The sequence below is a fragment of the Corvus kubaryi genome, unplaced genomic scaffold (genome assembly GCF_017639235.1).
Source record: "Corvus kubaryi isolate FWS band 111438036 unplaced genomic scaffold, C.kubaryi_AGA036_p1.0 37392, whole genome shotgun sequence".
Taxonomy (NCBI): domain Eukaryota; kingdom Metazoa; phylum Chordata; class Aves; order Passeriformes; family Corvidae; genus Corvus; species Corvus kubaryi.
This window is the reverse complement of record NW_024581131.1, coordinates 10,291,474-10,309,724: the sequence shown is the minus strand read 5'-3', so window position 1 is coordinate 10,309,724 and position 18,251 is coordinate 10,291,474. Positions and strand designations below refer to the sequence as shown.

At 35.6% G+C, this 18,251-nt stretch overlaps 1 protein-coding gene across 10 annotated transcripts in view; it reads left to right on the top strand.

The window, feature by feature from the left end:
• LRRC4C (leucine rich repeat containing 4C) overlaps positions 1-18,251 on the top strand; it is a 497,660-nt gene that overhangs the window by 258,050 nt on the left and 221,359 nt on the right. The gene's annotated exons all lie outside the window — the stretch shown is intronic.

Sequence of the window (18,251 nt, the reverse complement as noted above, 5' to 3'; positions counted from 1 at the left end):
TGAGTGAGGCACATCTGGAGTTCTGTGTCCAGTTCTGGGCTCCTCAGGACAAGAGAGATATGGTGCTCCTGGAACAGGTCCAGTGGAGGACAACAAAGATGATTAAGGGACTGGAGCATCTCTCTTAAAAGGAAAGGCTGAGAGAAGTGGGCCCATTCAGCCTCAAGAAGAAAAGACTGAGAGTAGACCACATCGATGTCTATCAGTATCTGAAGGGAGGGTGTCAAGAGAGTGGAATGAGGCCGTTCTCAGTGATGCCAAGCGACAGGATGAGACAATGGGCAGAAACTGATATACAGGAAGTTCCAAGTGAAAATGAGGAAGAATGTCTTTACTGTGTGGGTGACTGAGCACTGGAACAGATTGCCCAGAGAGGGTATGAAGTCCCTCTCAATGAAGATAGTCTAGAACCATCCGGACACAATCCTGTGCCATGTGCTCTAGGATAACCCTGCCTGAGCAGGGAGGTTGGACCAGATGACCCACTGTGATCACTTCCAATCTGACACCTTCTGTGATTCTGTGATTATATCAGTATCATTCTACTGTTATTAATGCTAGTGAATGGTCATAATCCATTTAAGATGTCTATATGTTTATCTCCAGCAATGCTGAGTTGATTTCTCAGATTAAGGTTTAGTGTCATTGGCTTCAGTCTTGCAGGGAGCTATGATCCTGATCTAGTGAAGTCTGTAAGGATTTATTTAATTTATATGAATAACCTTCTCATATTAGCTTTTAATTGAAATTTAGCTGTGTATGTGAGACCTTCCCTGGACTGGGATAAAAATATGTATTGTTTTGCTGAGCTGAGTGCACCAGGGCAAGGTGTCAATCAAATATCAGTGTTACTGCTGTTTGGTCAGGTCCTGTGTAAATATAATTCAGTATGACATTTGGCTCAGATTATTGTCATAGTTTTGATATTTGGGGCTTGCAGTTCTGGAATTCCTCTGCTGCTTTTAGTTGTATTGTTTTGAATAGTTTCTCCTTACCAAGAGGGAAAGTAGATGATTTCCTTGCAACTTACTTAAGTTAGATGAGAGAATGGCAGGTTGTTTGGCTTTTTTAATCAGATACGAATAAAAGTGTCCATGCACTTTAGTCCCCTGCCCACACACACACTTTAGTAGAAGTAATTGTTCAGGGCCACTCTGGCTTAACCAGATGATTTGACAAAACACTACCATGGTGAGGTGAGACGTGGCTAAAAGCAAATCTGCCAAAAATATAATTAAGGTAAATGGAAACCTATATTAATGAAACTCATTAAGAAACTGATGCAGGAAAAAAATGTGGTTTGAGAATAATAATTTGAAAGCAAAATCATCAAGGCTTATTCTGTGAAGTAAAAAACAGTTGTGCATTCAATGACAGTTTGAAATTAAAAGAAAGTAAAAGATTGCAAATCAATAACAATAAAAAGTGCACTAAGCTAATGGATCCCTTGTTTCAAATTGAAAGTGACAGTTTTGAATTCTAGAGTAAATCTTTAGTGATGGCCTTTTTCATTACCACACAGCAGCCCTTGCCGTTTCAGCTTCCATAGCTGTACTCACTCGGCTATGTGCTGCTTTGATCTATGACTCTATTTGCCATGCCTTTCAGGGATAGGGAAGTGGGAACTCATTACTGAAAAACACCCAAGTGATTTGGAAGATAGATTTTCATGTCACCAGCTGATCCCTGAGGCTCAACATCCATCCTTTGAACAGAAAGTTAAGTAAAACCTGAGAAGATGTTTTCCATGTTGCTCTTTCGAAAGGTACCTTGCTGACTAACTGATTTAATGGGCATATCTATTCACAGGCACTTCTGTGTTTTCCAGTACAGTAAATGCTTTTCCTTGTAGCAAAGAAATAGCTTGGTGGTTTTTTCAGTCCTGTCTCTTGCTTTTAGCTGTATGCTATTCCTGTTATACTCTGGACTGCTGATGCTTGACATGTAGGAGTTGAAATAATCAGAACTGATTGGATAATCAGGATGAAATAGCTCAATATTAGACCATAGGAAAAGATTCTGTAGGCAGAGGTGCCTTAGTCTTCCCTGTTCCCCTAATTTCCTTTATGCTACAATGATCATTTTCTGTAAAACATTTCTGATAGTTTTTTCCTCTTAACCACTTCTAAAATATTTTATTTAGAAAAAAAAATCCAAAGTACCCTATGTTTACTGGTATATTAACACATGTGCTTCAAGACAGCAGCTGGGTTGTATGAATAATTAGTTTTGTTTCTCAGGATAAATAAAGGACGACTCAGCCAAAAATTACACAAGGATTCCTTTTTAACTTTATTGAAAATATTCTTAGATGTTCTATCATTTTTGCAGTGAACACATGAAGAAAATATGGTTGTGAGAAGGCAAAACCAAGCTTGTATTAGTAAAACACTAGAAGCCTTTGAAATAAATATTTCTATGAGCATTTTTTCAATGTGGCTGTAAAATAATAATAACCCATTCCATACTCCAAAGAGAATAAATCTTCTGCTTAATATGTGGTAGACAGCTACTCTGCTGTCATGTAAAATTTTGGAAGAAGTTAGACTGGATTATCTAATGATGGGTGGAAATAGTGGGGGTACTTTGATATTGTCTAAATAGTTTGCATTCAGATAATTGGAATTATTTAGACGTTTAATTATTTCTAGAATATATTATATGCCTAATTCCTTTATCCTTGGATTTAGGGTCTAGTCCTTTGCCTCTGCAGTTTTGAGTTTTAAATTATTCATGCACCCATTTCCCCAGGAAAAAAATGGTTAAAATGATCCAAGGCTGCGAGAGTTGGGACTGTTTAGCCTGGAGAACACAAGCTTTGGGAGGGAAATTCATTAATGCCTATTAATACCTTAAAGGAGACTGTAAGAGAGACAAAGACATTCTCTTTTCAGCATTGCCCAGCAAGAGGACCAGAGTCAATGGGCACAAACTGGAACACAGGAAGTCCCCATAGAACACCAGAAACAGCACTGGGATAGGTTGAAGTACTGGAATAAGTTGAAATAGTGGAAAAGGAGGTCATGGAGTCTCCCTCTTAGGAGATTTTCAGGAGCCATCTGGAGATTGTCCATCTTACGTGTTAAGATGTTAGCATAGCTTTGGTGTTGTTTGCTGATGCAGTTGAACTTCCACCAATGAAAGCAGCAGTATTGCTATTGATTTCAATGACAGAATATGTGCTTTTTTAGGAGTTTTAATTTGTATTACTGTTATGCACACAGGATTAAAGAAGAATTAAAACTGGGAACTTCAATTTGAAAGTTGTGTTTCTGGTTTAGCTGATGGCTTGTCTGCGACCTAGAGCAAGTTGTTTTAATTATTTGTGCCTTCATTTTCCAATTTGTAGAACCCAGACAATAAAATGTACCCACCTTGCAGGGATGTTGTTTCAATTAGTGCTTGTGAAGTGCTCTGAGCTTCACAGATAAAAGACAGCATAGCAGTAGGAACTATTGTTATTTTTATATCATTATACTACATGTTAGCTTAGCTTTGTGACATTAATCTTTGTTTATCAAGAGACTTATAACTCACTCCTGGCTACCTCTCTTGTGCATTATAATTTCCTCTATATACTGAAGATATATATCACATTGGTATATAACTGTATTGAATTTTGTATCTCTATGCACTGTGTTTCATGAGATAATAGATATTTTTTAAAGCTGGTGGAAATAATTCTTCTATATTGACTGTAGTGATTTTACTCTTGAGTGATGTTATATTTTTTGCTGTTTTTAAAATGTATTATAATTAATTAATGCATTGTTTTTAAGTGGGACTAAAAATGTTGTGTCATGTGACATTATAGCACTTTGTTGAAGTGTACCCATATGAAAATTATACGTGCATAAGAAAATGTGCACTTGATTTGGTAACTGCATTATTACATATCAAACCTTAGGAAAAGTACAATGCCTTACCTTGAAGAATGAAACTTATTTACTGCACACAATGTCTAATATATTACTTTTATTGTATCTGAATTGGAGAACTTACACTAGCAAGGTTTGTTGCATGACATTTGCTTGCAGGGCTGAATCCCTCAACCATTAATCAAACATTTTGCATAATGCCAAAAGAGTTTTGAAGAGAAAAAGCTATGCAAAATAGTATTAACAATAGGTGACATGGTGTCAGCTAACTGATGTCCTTGCCTTATGTATCAGAGATAATTTTTAGTGTCTGGTAACTTGAATGACGGTGAAGGGCCTGGAGGAGAAAACCTATGAGGAGGTTGAGATCACTTGGTCTGTTCAGCCTGGAGAAAAAGAGATTAAGGGGAGACTTCATTGTAGCCTGAATCTTCCTCACAAGGGAAATTGGAGGGGCAGACACTGATCTGTTCTCTCTGGTGACCAGGGTAAGGGAGGGAATGTCACAATAAGCTGTGTCAGGGGAGGTTTAGTTTGGATATCAGGAAATGGTTTTCCACCCAGAGGGTGTTTGGGCACTGGAAGAGGTTCCCCAGGGAAGTGGCCACAGCACCAGTCTGACAGAGTTCAAGAAGAATTTGGGTAATACTCACAGGCACATGGTGTGACTGTTGGGGGTGTACTGTGCAGGGCCAGGAGTTGAACCTGATGATCCTTGTAAGTCCCTTTTCACTCAGGTTTTTCTATGGATCTCTCCATCATGTGTAAATAATTTTCTTTAAATATTATCAACTAATATTAATTATGATAAATAATATAAATGGTGTAATTGATTGTTTAAGGTTTTCATGTAAATTATATTATTTTGTACATTGTTATTTAGGTAACATAAATAGTAAGTGAATATGTAAAGAATATCTGATAGTAAAATCTAATACATTTTTAATTGTTTTGCTGTATGTAGTTATCATACGGTGTATAATGGTTGACCAAAGTTATTACTAGATCATAAAGACAAGTGGATGGTGGCCTAGTGATTGCTGCAGAAACTGACATGGACTTAAGGTGCTCCTGCTTTAAACTGTATTTTTAACCATTCTGTGCCTTCCCGTCTCTTGGGCCATAGGACAGATTATTCAGTTAATCTCAGAAGCAGTGTAATGTAGTTTGTGTGGGTTTGAGTTAAAACACACTATATGCTTCCATGCAGCAGTTTGCACTGGCAGTGGAGGAGCAGTACCTACACGTTACTTCTGTTGTGAGGTGAAAAGCTGTAGCAGGGAGGTTGTTAGGGTAGAAAACAGAAAGATACACAGTCATAGGGCTTTTTGCATTATTAGACCAAAGCCAGATTTCAACCTCTTCTGATTTAAATTAAAAAGTAGGTTCACACCTAAGTACCATGACATGTTTAGGCAATTGTATCTGTAATTTTAGGTATCTCTAAAACTATTTGCACTGTGAAGATTGAGTCCTGAGGTGAATATTTGCAGACCGATCTGACTAGATCAGTGACTTTTTCTGATCTAGATTAATTATCATGCTATTTCATTTCTAAGGGTATGCTTTTTCATCAAAATCCAAGTCATTTTACAGATGTGTTATACTGGTAATAGTGACTAATAGGAGATTAATAAGCATCACTTTTGCCACAAACAAATACTATGCCATATGTTTTTCATTAGTACTTCAATTTCTTCTTTTGCATTTATTGGTTTTACATATTGAAACAAAAGAAGCACTAAATAAAAGGAGTCTCTGATTGCATTAATGTTGCCAGTTTTATTTTGAATGGATGTTTTGCAACCATTTTAACCTCAAGCAAAGAAGCTGTTGCCCCACTCAGCCTAACTTAATTGATGTCACAGCTGAACAGAAGTGATTCATCCCCAGCAAACCTAATGTTTTCATGAACTTAGGTACATAATGAGATAAAGAGTATATTCATGTCATGCAGAGTATTTAATCTGGAAGTTAAAGTGTCTACTCACAAAATAAGACTTTTAACAACTGACAATTTTGATCCTGAACATGCTTCTTACCTACTTAGACAAACATTGAAACATTTTAATGGTCTTATGTTTTGCAAGCCAGACTTTAGAAGACAGTTCTTAGTCTCTGTGTAAAAAAAAAAAAAAAAACATATTGTGAATGCTCTGAAGTAGAAGAAAGCTTGATTAAGGTCTTTCAGAATATTTAAACTTGACAGAAATATTATTCTCAGTAGAAGCTCTGCCTTGGATTGAAATGGAGTCAGCGTTCAATCTCTTAAATCTAAATACTTCTTTGCACTTTATCCAAACTGGGAAACTGAAGTCAGCTGTGAAAAAGATATTTTTTAAGTCAGACATTGAATTTGTGGTTTGGCTTTTTTTTTTTTCAAATATAGAAAACACCCTTTAGTAAACACGTTTCTCCACTGGCTTTTCCGGTACAGTTTTAAAATCCCTCTCTAATCATCAATTTGTGTCTTCTTATTAAAATAATCAACCTTCATAAAAATGTGTTAGTTGTTCCTTTCCTGCTTTTCCTCTTGCCTTTTTCTTCTTCCTATTGCCAATCATATGTTAAACTGGTGACTATCATGTCAAATACAATGTATGAATAGTTCGGCACAGTTTACGTCCTGCAGTCTTTTATCAGTGTTTGCTTCCAAATGAGTATTTTTAATTGCCACACCAATAAGAATATTGTTCATTGCTGAGTTGTATCATGTGTGGCTTGCTTTTTTTTTTTTTCTTTCCCTTTTACCTGCCTGCCTATATTAAAAAAAGAAGAAAAAAAATGATTTTTTTTAGCAAGGTATTTGATCGATTTTAAAGCAAATTATATAAAAGATGACTTGTCAAGATTAGCAGGTTTCTGAAAGTACTTTGCAGTGAGTTGCATTTGCTAAAACAGTGCTAATGAAAAAGTCAAAAAGTCCCTTTCATTCAAAGATAATGAAATGATGTATTTTAGTTACACATTGTCCATTAAGGAAAAGTCACTTTTCTGCTGCTAAACATTATTTTGATGTACAATGTCTTCCTAGGGATGTTTTTTGTTGGGGTGTTATTGAGCAAGAGATGCAGTGCAGTTTTCATAAGAGACAATAACCTTTGTGCAGAGTTAGACTGCCAGCTTCCCAAAGCTGTAAGATACTGAACTTGTGCTCAAGTTCAAGGGGCTGTATTTGAGCTCTACTGAAAAAGGCTGCAAAAATCACTCCATTCAAACTGAAAAAGAGATTTGGGAAGTATGAATGGAAGAAAAAAAGGAGAACATAAATGGAAGAGAGGATACAATGTATGCAAACTTATTTCACAGAAAGGACATGGAAAGATCCAAATGAAAAATTGAAGCTTGTAAGATCTTTACGTCTGTTAATGTTAGTGAATTACCATCTGATGGTATAAACTGATGAGTCAGAAGCAGGATGATGAAACAGATTTCAAAATAGTGAGTAAAATTTTTAGTATAGCTAACTGCTGGTTTATCCTGCTGTTGGCACACTAATTTGTACAGAGAGCTGGTGCTTATTAAAATGGTAAGCAAAATTATGAATCATATATGCTTAATGAGACATTTGATGTGAGATGCAAGTTTGCATTGAAATGAAACTCCACATTGCACAGTGAAGGGAGTAGCCCACCATCACAACATTTCTGAGAATATGAGTTAATGAAAGAAATGGCACAATTCTGACCATATATGGTATGGTCTTGCTTATTGCAATTGAATTCATTCTTACCTTGGAAGAAAGACAAGAAAAGCTGTATAGGATCTCATCTCCTTGAAGTGTTTATGTGGCCAGCAGAAAGTACTGCAAATCTCAAGTTAAAAGCATTAAATTAAAATTAATCCTAGTTTAATTAAATCATTTTGTTATAGGGAAATCATCACTTTGCTTATTCTTATAAAAACATAGTCGTGTTGTTATTCAAAAAAATGCATTTGTTCACATTGATGAATAATTTTCTAGTCTTTTTTAGCAGAATATTTGATCCTGAAAAGTGCCAATCTGCCAAAAAGTCCAAATTATTTTACTGAATTTTCATAATCTAAGTTCATGTCAAGATTAAGGGTTTTTTTTTGGTGGAATGTCCTTTCTATACAGTATTTATCCCTAAGTCACTTGAGATTAAAAAAACCAAATAAATCCTTATGGAGTACAGAATTTTTCTTATGGAGAAATTTTGTCCAGTATTACATGGGACAGGCAAGTTAGAGTCTATCTCTTCCTTTGACTGATGCAATATTTTGTTTTTCCCATTAAAGAGAGGTTGTCCATTAGAACACAGTCTGGGCTACACATTATATATAGATATAATAACATAATTATTGTTCCTGGAGCAAAATTAGTGGAAATGGCTTGATCCTGGAAGAAAGGAAGTATATTTGCAGTTTCCAAATTATGATTAACAAATTATTTATATAGGCTGAAAAAAAGAAACACTGATTTCAGTAAAAATGTCAGTAGGGACTTTTCAGATCATTGTGAAGTGTGTTGGTCTGTGAAGGTACTAAGTACTTTATAATACATGTTTTACTTGTGATTTCAGTGACATTATTATCAGGGATGCTGCTGATTTTTCTGTTGTTACATTTAATAAAACCTGAAGGCTCCAGCACAAAAAATATGCATTCCTTGAATAGCAGATTCATTTAGAAGTGAGTAGTTGTGGTCAATGGTTATTAACAGCAGACAATGGCAATTCATTAGTGCTTGTTTGTTTTTTCTTGGTTGGGTTTTTATTGTTGTTGTTATTTGGGGTTTTTTGCTTGTTTGGGTGGTTGTTCTGGTCCAGCTGGCAGCTAAGTCCTATGCAAGGAGATGTAGGAGAGATTCAGAAGAGTAAAAGAATAAGCTTGTGGGTTGAGATAAAGACAGTAAATAAAGCAGAGCTGTCCTCACAAGCAAAGCAAAGCAAGGAATTAATTCACTGTTTCCCATGGGCAGGCAGGTGTTCAGCCGTACCCAGGAAAGCAGGGCCCCATTATGTGCAATGGCTACTGGGGAAAACAAGGAACATAATTCCAAACATCCTTCCACTACCTCCCTCTTTCCCCAGATTTATGTGCCGAGCATGACACCAAGTGATCTGGAATTGTCCCTGTCATCAGTTTGGAGTCAGCTCTTCCAGCTGTGTCCCCTCCCAGCTTCTTATGCAGCCCCAGCCTCCTTGCTGGGGAGAAGCAGAAAAGGCCTTGAAACTGTGTGAGCCCTGCTCAGCAATAACAAAATAATCTCTGTATTACCAACCCTCTGTTCAGCACAGATCCAAAACCCCATACCAGCCACCAGGAGGAAAATTACCTCCACCCCAGCCAAAACCAGCACAGTTTTTTTTTGTATTGGCCTTAAATGGTGACCAAGAGCTACATAGATGAGCTGGGTGGATTTCTGTCATTTGTAGAATTGATCAAACTCCTGGGAAGATTCCTACGCAGTGTTAATTTAGGTTATAATTTGAAGTTGGGGAAAGAAAAAAAAAAAAGGAGATTGTTTATACTTAGCTAGAATCTCTGCAAAATACCATTAGACATTTTCATGTATTTTGACTGAAGTTTAAAATGAGTGTTCAAACTCATGAATCATTGTCTAATTCTTGTTTCTGTTCTATGTATTGTGGAAGTACTAATGTTTCATCACTTGGAGTTATCAGATCATGTTTCCTTAATGTTCACTTCTCCCTGCGAGCCCCCATCCCACCATCCTGCACAGAACTGTTTTCACAACTTGGTTGACAATAGTGTGGATGATTTCAGGAGAGGAAGCTTAGTACAACAGACTTTACTCTCCAGTACTGATATTTGCTATGCAAAGTTCACAGAATCAGAAAATTACTGTTAAAAGTGATTGAGATATTTCTCTGTAGATAGGAAGGGGAGCAATTGTATTAAATGTCATATTTTCTGTTACCACGTTTCTGAATATGACAGCACTATAAAATGCTGCCAACATTTGTATGGTACCATAAATGTATCTAACAACTGGCCTTCATCTTCTCTTATAATAAGACATGAATTAAGTATGTTTACAGTTGTCAGCAATCCATTTTAGTGCTGTGATATAGCACTGGAATTATGTGCTTCTCCCCAGCCCTTTCTCTCCTGCCCTTTAAAGAGCATGATGACATTCTCACAATTCAAAAGGTATTACACGGAAGAAAATTGTAAGCCTTTGTCTTCTGACAGTGGAAGAGAATTACTGACCATTTAAATATGTGCTTTATCCAAATAAGTGATTCATATTTGGGTTTTCATAATGTCTTTTGTTAGTGAAAAAGAAGAATAGCATGCAAAGTATAGAGATGCAAACTTTGAAAAATATTTTTGAATTATATGCTTTGGAGTAAAAGCAAACATCCATTTTTGTTACTCCTTTCCAAGTGTTCCTTTAGTAATTCAAGCCAAAAAGAAAATAAACAATGTAGTTGTAGAAGAATGTCTTAGATTTTTACATTTTTATATTTGTAAGTTTAGTGTTGCACCACTGAGGTTGTATTGGCTCAAATAACAAAAATTAGTTTCATTAGGTATTTACCCTACAATAACTTAATTATTCTGCAAAAATTATGCTACAATTTTCATCAAATATAGCACAGTTACTGTAAAAAATTGGGACTGAATTATGATGGAGTTATGGTGGAATGATGAGTGATTAAAATGTTTGCCATGTGAGACATGTCATAGAGAGATTGGTATAATTTGTGACACGAGAACAGGTAAAGGTCCATTGAAGATAGTTTCTCGCTCTCTGGACCAGTCTGGATAGTTTTTGCTCTACACAAAGAGAGGGCAAGCAGGATATGCTCCATTTAAAAGTAAAAATCAATAATTTGTTGACTGAGACATGAAAGAAGTAACTAGAACTAGCAATGAGCTTAGGCTAACCACTAGCATGCTTCATCACCCTCAATGAGGCACTTAGGGATGGGGAAGGGTCAGCCGCTGCTGCTCTTTGGAATGGGATGGTCTGTGATGTTCCTCTATTGCCATGGTCTAGCTGTTTTCTTCTTTAGATATTCATACATTTTGTAACGTCTGTGTTTTTTCTCTTGAATCCTGAGCTGCCTCACAGTTCTTCTCTGTTTTACCTCTGCTGTTTTACCTTTCATGTCTCACTTGACTACAGGCTCTGTAGTTTGTCAGAGCTCCATCCTGTAAGCTAGTGGGTTTCTTAAAAATCTTAGCCAATGTTATGCACTAGTCAAAACTGGTATGGAGTTACAGAAAAATGGACTCCTCCAGAGAGAAATAGAGATCTATTTTTTAACTTCAGGGGATGATCTGCAGCTCGAACCTGAAGTGGTCTTGATTCTATTAAGTCAATATTAGTGTTACTGTTGAATTAAGGAGGTGTAAAGTTTCCTTTTCAGTCTCTAAATGTTAATTTCTGAGACTTTTCAGCAATTACTCTGCCTAACTGCATTTTAAATTAATAATAGTGTTTTATTTTGATACATATTTAATATGTAACACTGCTTGTTCAAAGATGATGTGGGTATTTTTTTTTTAGATGTACATTTTGTAACTTTTTTAACCAAGAAAAAAGGTGACCTTTTTTCCCTAAAGCTAACCCAATTTTTAGAGGCAGGATTCCACAAACATTTTAGATTCTTGAAGAGTCAGAGGAAAATAACATGGGCATAAACTTAAGTTATAGTAGAAATTAGTTGATACATTTATAAACAGAGGTTTGCAGTTGGGCTGACCAGGATGAAACATAAGACTTCTGTTTTGCATGTTTCCCTTCTGATTTCCAGAGTGCTTTAACCGGTGCAGTGATAAGGTTGCCAAACAGATCAGTCTTTTCCTTGTCTTTCATTTTCAACTCTACACATGTCATCCATTGAGTGTTTTTTCCAAAATTTCTTATCATACCCTTCCCCCTCAACTTTGAACCAGTACCAGGAATTGAAAGAATTGGTTGAAGAGAAGGGACTGGGAGATTAACCACTGAGTTTGTAGGAGGATGCAAAACTGTGCAGTCTCTCATCCAGCCATGACCTGCTTGTCACAATGTAAAGCTCTTCCTTCTAATGTGTTGACTCTAATGTGTCTGCATGGGGGGGAAAAAAAAAAAACACCATCCCCCTTTGGAATCCTTCCAGAAATATTTTTCCCTAAGCTTGTTACAGACAGCTGCAGGACTCCATAAGTCCCTAAATGTCCTCCTCATAAACATTGCATTAATAAAGTGCTTGGTCAACAGTTTCACAGAGGACTGATCCAAGGATATAAGGAGAGGAAACCAGGACTTGAGTGACGTTGCTCTACTTCCTGCCAAAAGAAAAAGTCTTTGTTTCATGCTTCATTTTCACAGCTGGTTCAGCTGAACAGTTGTGAAAGTGGAATATATGCTGTAGGTATCTCCAGCATCACCTGTCTTTCTTCTTAATATATTGAGAGGTTTATTTGCACATCCAGAGCTTTACTGCTCTGTTGTAAACTCATGGCTGGACAAGCCCACTCCCTAGACTTACATGTCAGATTAATTTTACTGAGAAGTTTATAAAATCATCATATCGACTTTTAAAATGAAATAAAAGTCATACCAGCATCCATGGTATCTGAATTTTCCTCCATGCAAAAATGGTTAACAGAATGCAGGAACAACAGGGACACAAACAGGAAGTGAAAGGACTATAAAGAAAATGCTGTGCACTCAGTTGCCTGACCTGAACAAGATCAAATTTCATGTCTGTTTTGGAACAAAATAAATTGTGTATTGGTAGCTTTTGCAAAAAACTGAACCCCATCGGATGATGAAACTTTACAGAGAACTAAAATTTATTTGCTAGTAACACATGTGATTCAGTAAGTGGTGCTCTTCCCTCTATATATCATTTATGAATCAAACATTGAGGCTGTGATAGAACAATGCCTCATACACCTTGACCCCAGATGGCTGTGGTTATTTGGTTATTCAATAGACCACGTCACAACGATAATGTCAATAAAGATTAACAGCATGTTGCAGATGAAGTTTGCTTTTGCCTGTGTGTGCGTGTCTTTCCCTGCCTCTTGCTCCTTCCCCTGAAGTGTAAGCATGGACTGGGGCCTGAATATTCTCTTAGTCCTGTGCCCCAAAGCAGTTCTGAGCATCTCTGACTCAAGTAACTATGTTGATGTGTTTCTGTCTCATTTGCCTAGCAAGTTTCTTAATCATAATTTTTATATTTTCTATTTTCTTCACTGGATGATAAGCCCTTCTGTTGCTAACAAATATTCCTGCCCTTCTGCTAACAAATATCCCTCTGTCCCCTCAGAAGATGATTGTGCAAAGCTGCTCATGGGAATTCTGTGCATTTCTATTGGCACTGTTTTGAGTGCTATCACAAAGCAACCAGTCAGTTGCATTTGGCATCTGCAGTCTAAAAGGAATGATCTTGCACTTCCAAGTTACAACTTGGAGGTTCCAAACAGGTACCATTGAGTTGTCAGATCTTCTTTGACCTTACTAAGCTATGTATCAACACATAAAATTGACGTGAATTTTTCTGAGTCAAGGTGCAACTTTAAATACAAACATATGGCAATATTTGGGGAGTTAACGTTCTCATGTCTTTTTCACTTCTGCTTCAGAGGCTTAACCACTAGAAGTGATCAAGATCTCACAGACTTCTCTGTCAGTGTAATGCAAACTTGTATACATAAAACCACATTTCTGTAGGCATGTGAACATGAGCTAATATAGACATAATTGTTACAGGAAGACTGAATTTCTTTTCTATGAGGCATGAGTCTAGCTTAAAGTCTTATATAAATAATGCACAATGAATTTAGGCTGCTAAAGTGCTTTGACGTTAAATGAATCCTGTTTATGTACAGTGGTCATCATAAAAATGTCAACTCTTGCCAGAAAATCATTATAGATTCAATTTTTGTTTTGTAGGAACGTTCCTCTGGATTGTTGGCATTTATGTATCTGCTGACAGTTTTTGATTTTTAATAATTATTGCTTGTTTCTTCTTTTTTATCATAAGTTCTTTTGTTTTGAATATAGTTAAGGCATTATCGTGCTTCCATTAATGATTCTTTTATTTGAGTCTAAATGTCTAAAAACATGGTAAAAAGTAAGCAGATCTTTAAGACTGTTCTAAGCTTTTCTTTTGTATGATATGTGATGCTAATAATGCCCTGCAGGAAAATAATCTAAGAACTTCATTATAATAGTGTGTTTCAGAAAAAGAGCATGACAGCTGTGTATTATTTCTAATTGAAATTACTGAAATTCTTAGCACCGTGGAAGTGAGTCTTTGAAACAGAAACTATTCAATTTAGATTATTTGTATTATAATTAAATCATTTCACATTTACACAGGAATAATTACCATCTTAATAAGGCCTTTTCACAGAACAGTAATGCCATATATCTTTGCATTTATATACGTGTATACTTTTGTAATACTTCTATTAATCGAAGTTTAATTTTAAAATTGATAAATACAGCAGTATTTTCTCTATGGAAATTTTAGTAGTAATGCAATTCCTGTTCTTGAGATAAAGGAAAGATATTTTTCTTCAAATTATTTTTTGTCCACAATTTTAAGAGTGATGCCAGATCATTTGCTTAACTGAATGGTGTGTTGACTTTAGCATAGTTGCAAAAGAGAGGAAGCTTCAATCTGTATGGTTAAAATTACAGAAAACTTATGAGTCTTTGTTGCATTAGGTGATTGAATTTGGGCTTCAACTTGCTTTCACTGTGTTATTTTCTTATGCTTCTCTTGGTCTCACTGAAATCCTCAGTAAAGTTTTGATCCACAGTGTCCTATTCACTTAACAGTGAGCAAGAAATTGCCCACATGTTAAATAATCAATCTAGGTGATTCATTAGTTGAACTAACTGATAAAATAGATATTCTAGTATTTAAGTCTCCTTTCACATAATTACAAAGTTTATATAATCAGTTTCTTCTTATTGAAATATACTTTAAAAAAATCTTACAATGTTTTCCTCCCTGTTTGGAGTATAATGTATTTAATAGCAATACTTGACTGAATTTGTTTTGCGATATTATTTAAGAAATAAAAAATTTATTTTTATTTGCAAGATGACTGCTAATTTAGGATCTTAGAATCTGAGGTGCATCACTTCAGTACACTTTGTCTATCCGCTTTCCATAGATTCAAGTTGCCTTTAATTTCTTTGAAAGTCAGTTTGAAATGCAGGTGCTTATCAACCCTTCAAAAGAGGCCATATATGACTCAAAGCTGTAGGCATTATCATGTAAAGTTAAGAAATCTTTTTACCTTTAACAATAGTCTCTTCCAAGTGGGTGGTGATGAGAACGAGCTAGAGAACGAGCTAGTAGTACAGTTACTGACACTGTTTCTACACTGTGGATGAGGAGAAAATTTAAGTCTCCAGGGCTGTCAAGCCAGCATGAAATTCAGATATTTTTAAAATTATTATTTTAGCTCTGTGAGTCATTCTGTGATACATAAGGATATGTGCAATAAATAGATAATAGGTTAGATCTAGCCAAAGTGTTTCAGTGTGACACTGGAGATGCACTTGTTATGCTTTTTTGTCTTTGTGTCTTTTTGTAACAATATTTCTAGATATGTAAAACTAGTGATTCAAGTTTAGGTAATTAGACTTTAAATTCTGCTCATTATCTTCATATTTAAAAAAAAAAAAAGATCCCACAAAGAAAATATTGCAAGAGTGTGTGGTTGCCATTTCAGACACAGATTCATGTCTCAGTCTGAGTCAGTTCCACTCATCATATCTAATGTCTCAAAACAAGTCCTGCAACAGAACTGATAACACATAATGCTGTATGAAAACAGAAGAACTTGTGAAGATCTAAAATTCTCCATAATTCTAGTAGCAGTTTGTTTGCTGCACAAACAAGAATTTTGATTATCATTGATTTAGCCTTAATGAACACAGATGTATTTAGTCATGCAGTTATTCAGCATTTATATATCTAGCCATAATATTTGACTCAGTGATATTGTCAGCATTGATGCTGAGAATTTAAAATGCTAAACACTGATGAGTGTACTCAGTAGTATGTGGAAAAGCTTGTTATCAGTTGTTTGTTGTTTGTTTTTTTTTCCCCAGTGGAATATGTTAGAAAGCAATAAGGGAGAATAAACTGTATTAGATGCTTCTCTCGTACTGTTTAGCACATTGTGTGTATTTCTTGAAATCAGAAAATTGTGCCTCACAAAACTTCTTCGCCTGCAAGTCTTGAAATCTTGTTGAAGTCCTCCACATCTTTTTTAAGTTTCAAAGATTTTTGTCCATTGTACATCAGCATACAGAAATATGTGATACCTACAGATGAATTAAAATCTGAGCATATACAATCTGACATAGATTTTAGATTTGGATTCCACTACAAATTTAGGAGATTATTTTTGAATAAGAATTGTAACATCCATTTACCATACTAATCCATTTAGTACTTATCTTTCTTTACTATGTTGGTGATAATTTAAACTTCCTCTTGATAGTGTATTTCTGTCTTTTAAAAAAAAATTCATAATATACCTACAACAGCTTGTTATTAATTAAATGTTAAAAAGCATATTGAGTTGGCATGACCTGTCCCACTGTGTGTGTCAGGCATCAATATCACAAAACAATGTTCGAAACTGTTCCCATCATATCTCTGAGCTGACTTGGTAGGCAGAGTAAGTTTTGAATACAAAATTGGTTTGACTTTCACTTCACTCCATAGAGAAATCTTGTTAAGGGCAGGTACATGGTCATTTCAGAAATTCTGAGACTAAGAGGAGAGACTTCTGATTTAGGGTTAACATAGTAAAAGCCCATCAAAACAATGAGCATATTTCTGCTAGTGAAGAGGTCTAAGAGTTAGCTGTCAAAGAAAGGTATCCGATGTTAATATCATGTCATGAATGTATACTTCAGAAACTTAGTAGAAGTATTTAATGGGAATGAATATTTCTACCTGTACTAGGGAAATGGATCAAATGAATGGTTTAGCTGTTACACAGGTGTTTATAGCATACTCTTTCTTTAGGATAATATCCATACTCTCCTGCAATCGCATTTCAGAAAAACGGGTGAGAAACTCGCATGGTAAAAAAGCTGACACACTTTCTTTTCCCAGTTTTGCTCTTTAGGAGGAAAAACAAACATGCAATTATATTTTTTCATTTGAATTTCTGGAATTGTTATCTATAAGCTGTTTTAGTTTTCCCCAAACAGGGTTATAAATTATAAACAACAGATCTGATCTGGGTTATTTTTACCTTTTATTTCTGTACTGGCAAAGAGAGATTTTTCTTATTGCTGTTGGCTTTTTGTTGTCAAATAACTGGAAATGGTGGTCTTGTAATGCAACTGTTTCCAGAGACTGTTGTTTCAGTATTTGTTGGAACAGTGACAAAACTTTAATTCAGCTATCCTTGACACAGCAGGACTTTTTGACACCTCAGCGTGTTTCATTCCTCGGAGGTCTACAGACTCTGCCATCCTACCATTCTAGTTCACATTCTTGTTTACGTAGTCTTCCGTGACATGAAGAGTCTTGAGACACTTTATCACCTCTCTTCTTTTGCCAACAGCAATCAATATAAAGATTCAGAAAGTGAATATACTGTATTTTTGAGTAATCTGCTCCAAACAACTCTTTCCAATGTAGGATTTAACCAAGATGCAGGCCCTGTACGGCTGAAGAAATGAAGGCTTAAGAAATAGAGGCATTTGACAGTGTTGCTGTGCTTCGGTGTCAAATCTCATTAATGCTTAAAAGTGAGTTATTTCTCATTTAGTTGAATATATGTGTTTTCATTTAACCTGGAGGTTTTTTTCCCAAAACAAAGTTTTTATATTCTCTTCCCAATTATATAAATCAAAAGTTCTCTCTCCTTTGGGTATTCGATTCAGACAGGAGCAGGTATTTACTTTTGCAAAATCAATAAGATGAAGTCCTGATATGGAATATAAAGTACTTCCATGGGAGGAAGGGGAATAGGACTCTTATTTCTATTTGTATGTTGTCTCTGAGAAATTACTAATACGGCCTTCACAATTTTATCTGAGCAGAAGTATTTAGCTGGATAAATCAGTAAACACCGTCTTTGAATGTTGACTCTGTAGCTTGTCTATATCTAGTGCTCACCAAGGTTCGACTGCAGATCTGATTAGGTTTCCAAACCCCATTCTGTTTTTCCCCTCAACCCATTTGTTGTTCTGGAGAATGCTAATATTGGTGTCCTTTTCACTTTGTGTTGGAATTGCTCATATATTTCAGCTGCACCACTATTTAGAAACATTTATAAGAAAAAGAAGAGGAGAAAACAAAGCCTCAATAAACAAATTCTAGTAAGAATTTGTTTCTGTGTTCACCTTTCACTGTTTGCCATGTAATCAGTAAAAGAAAATGTCTGTAATATTGC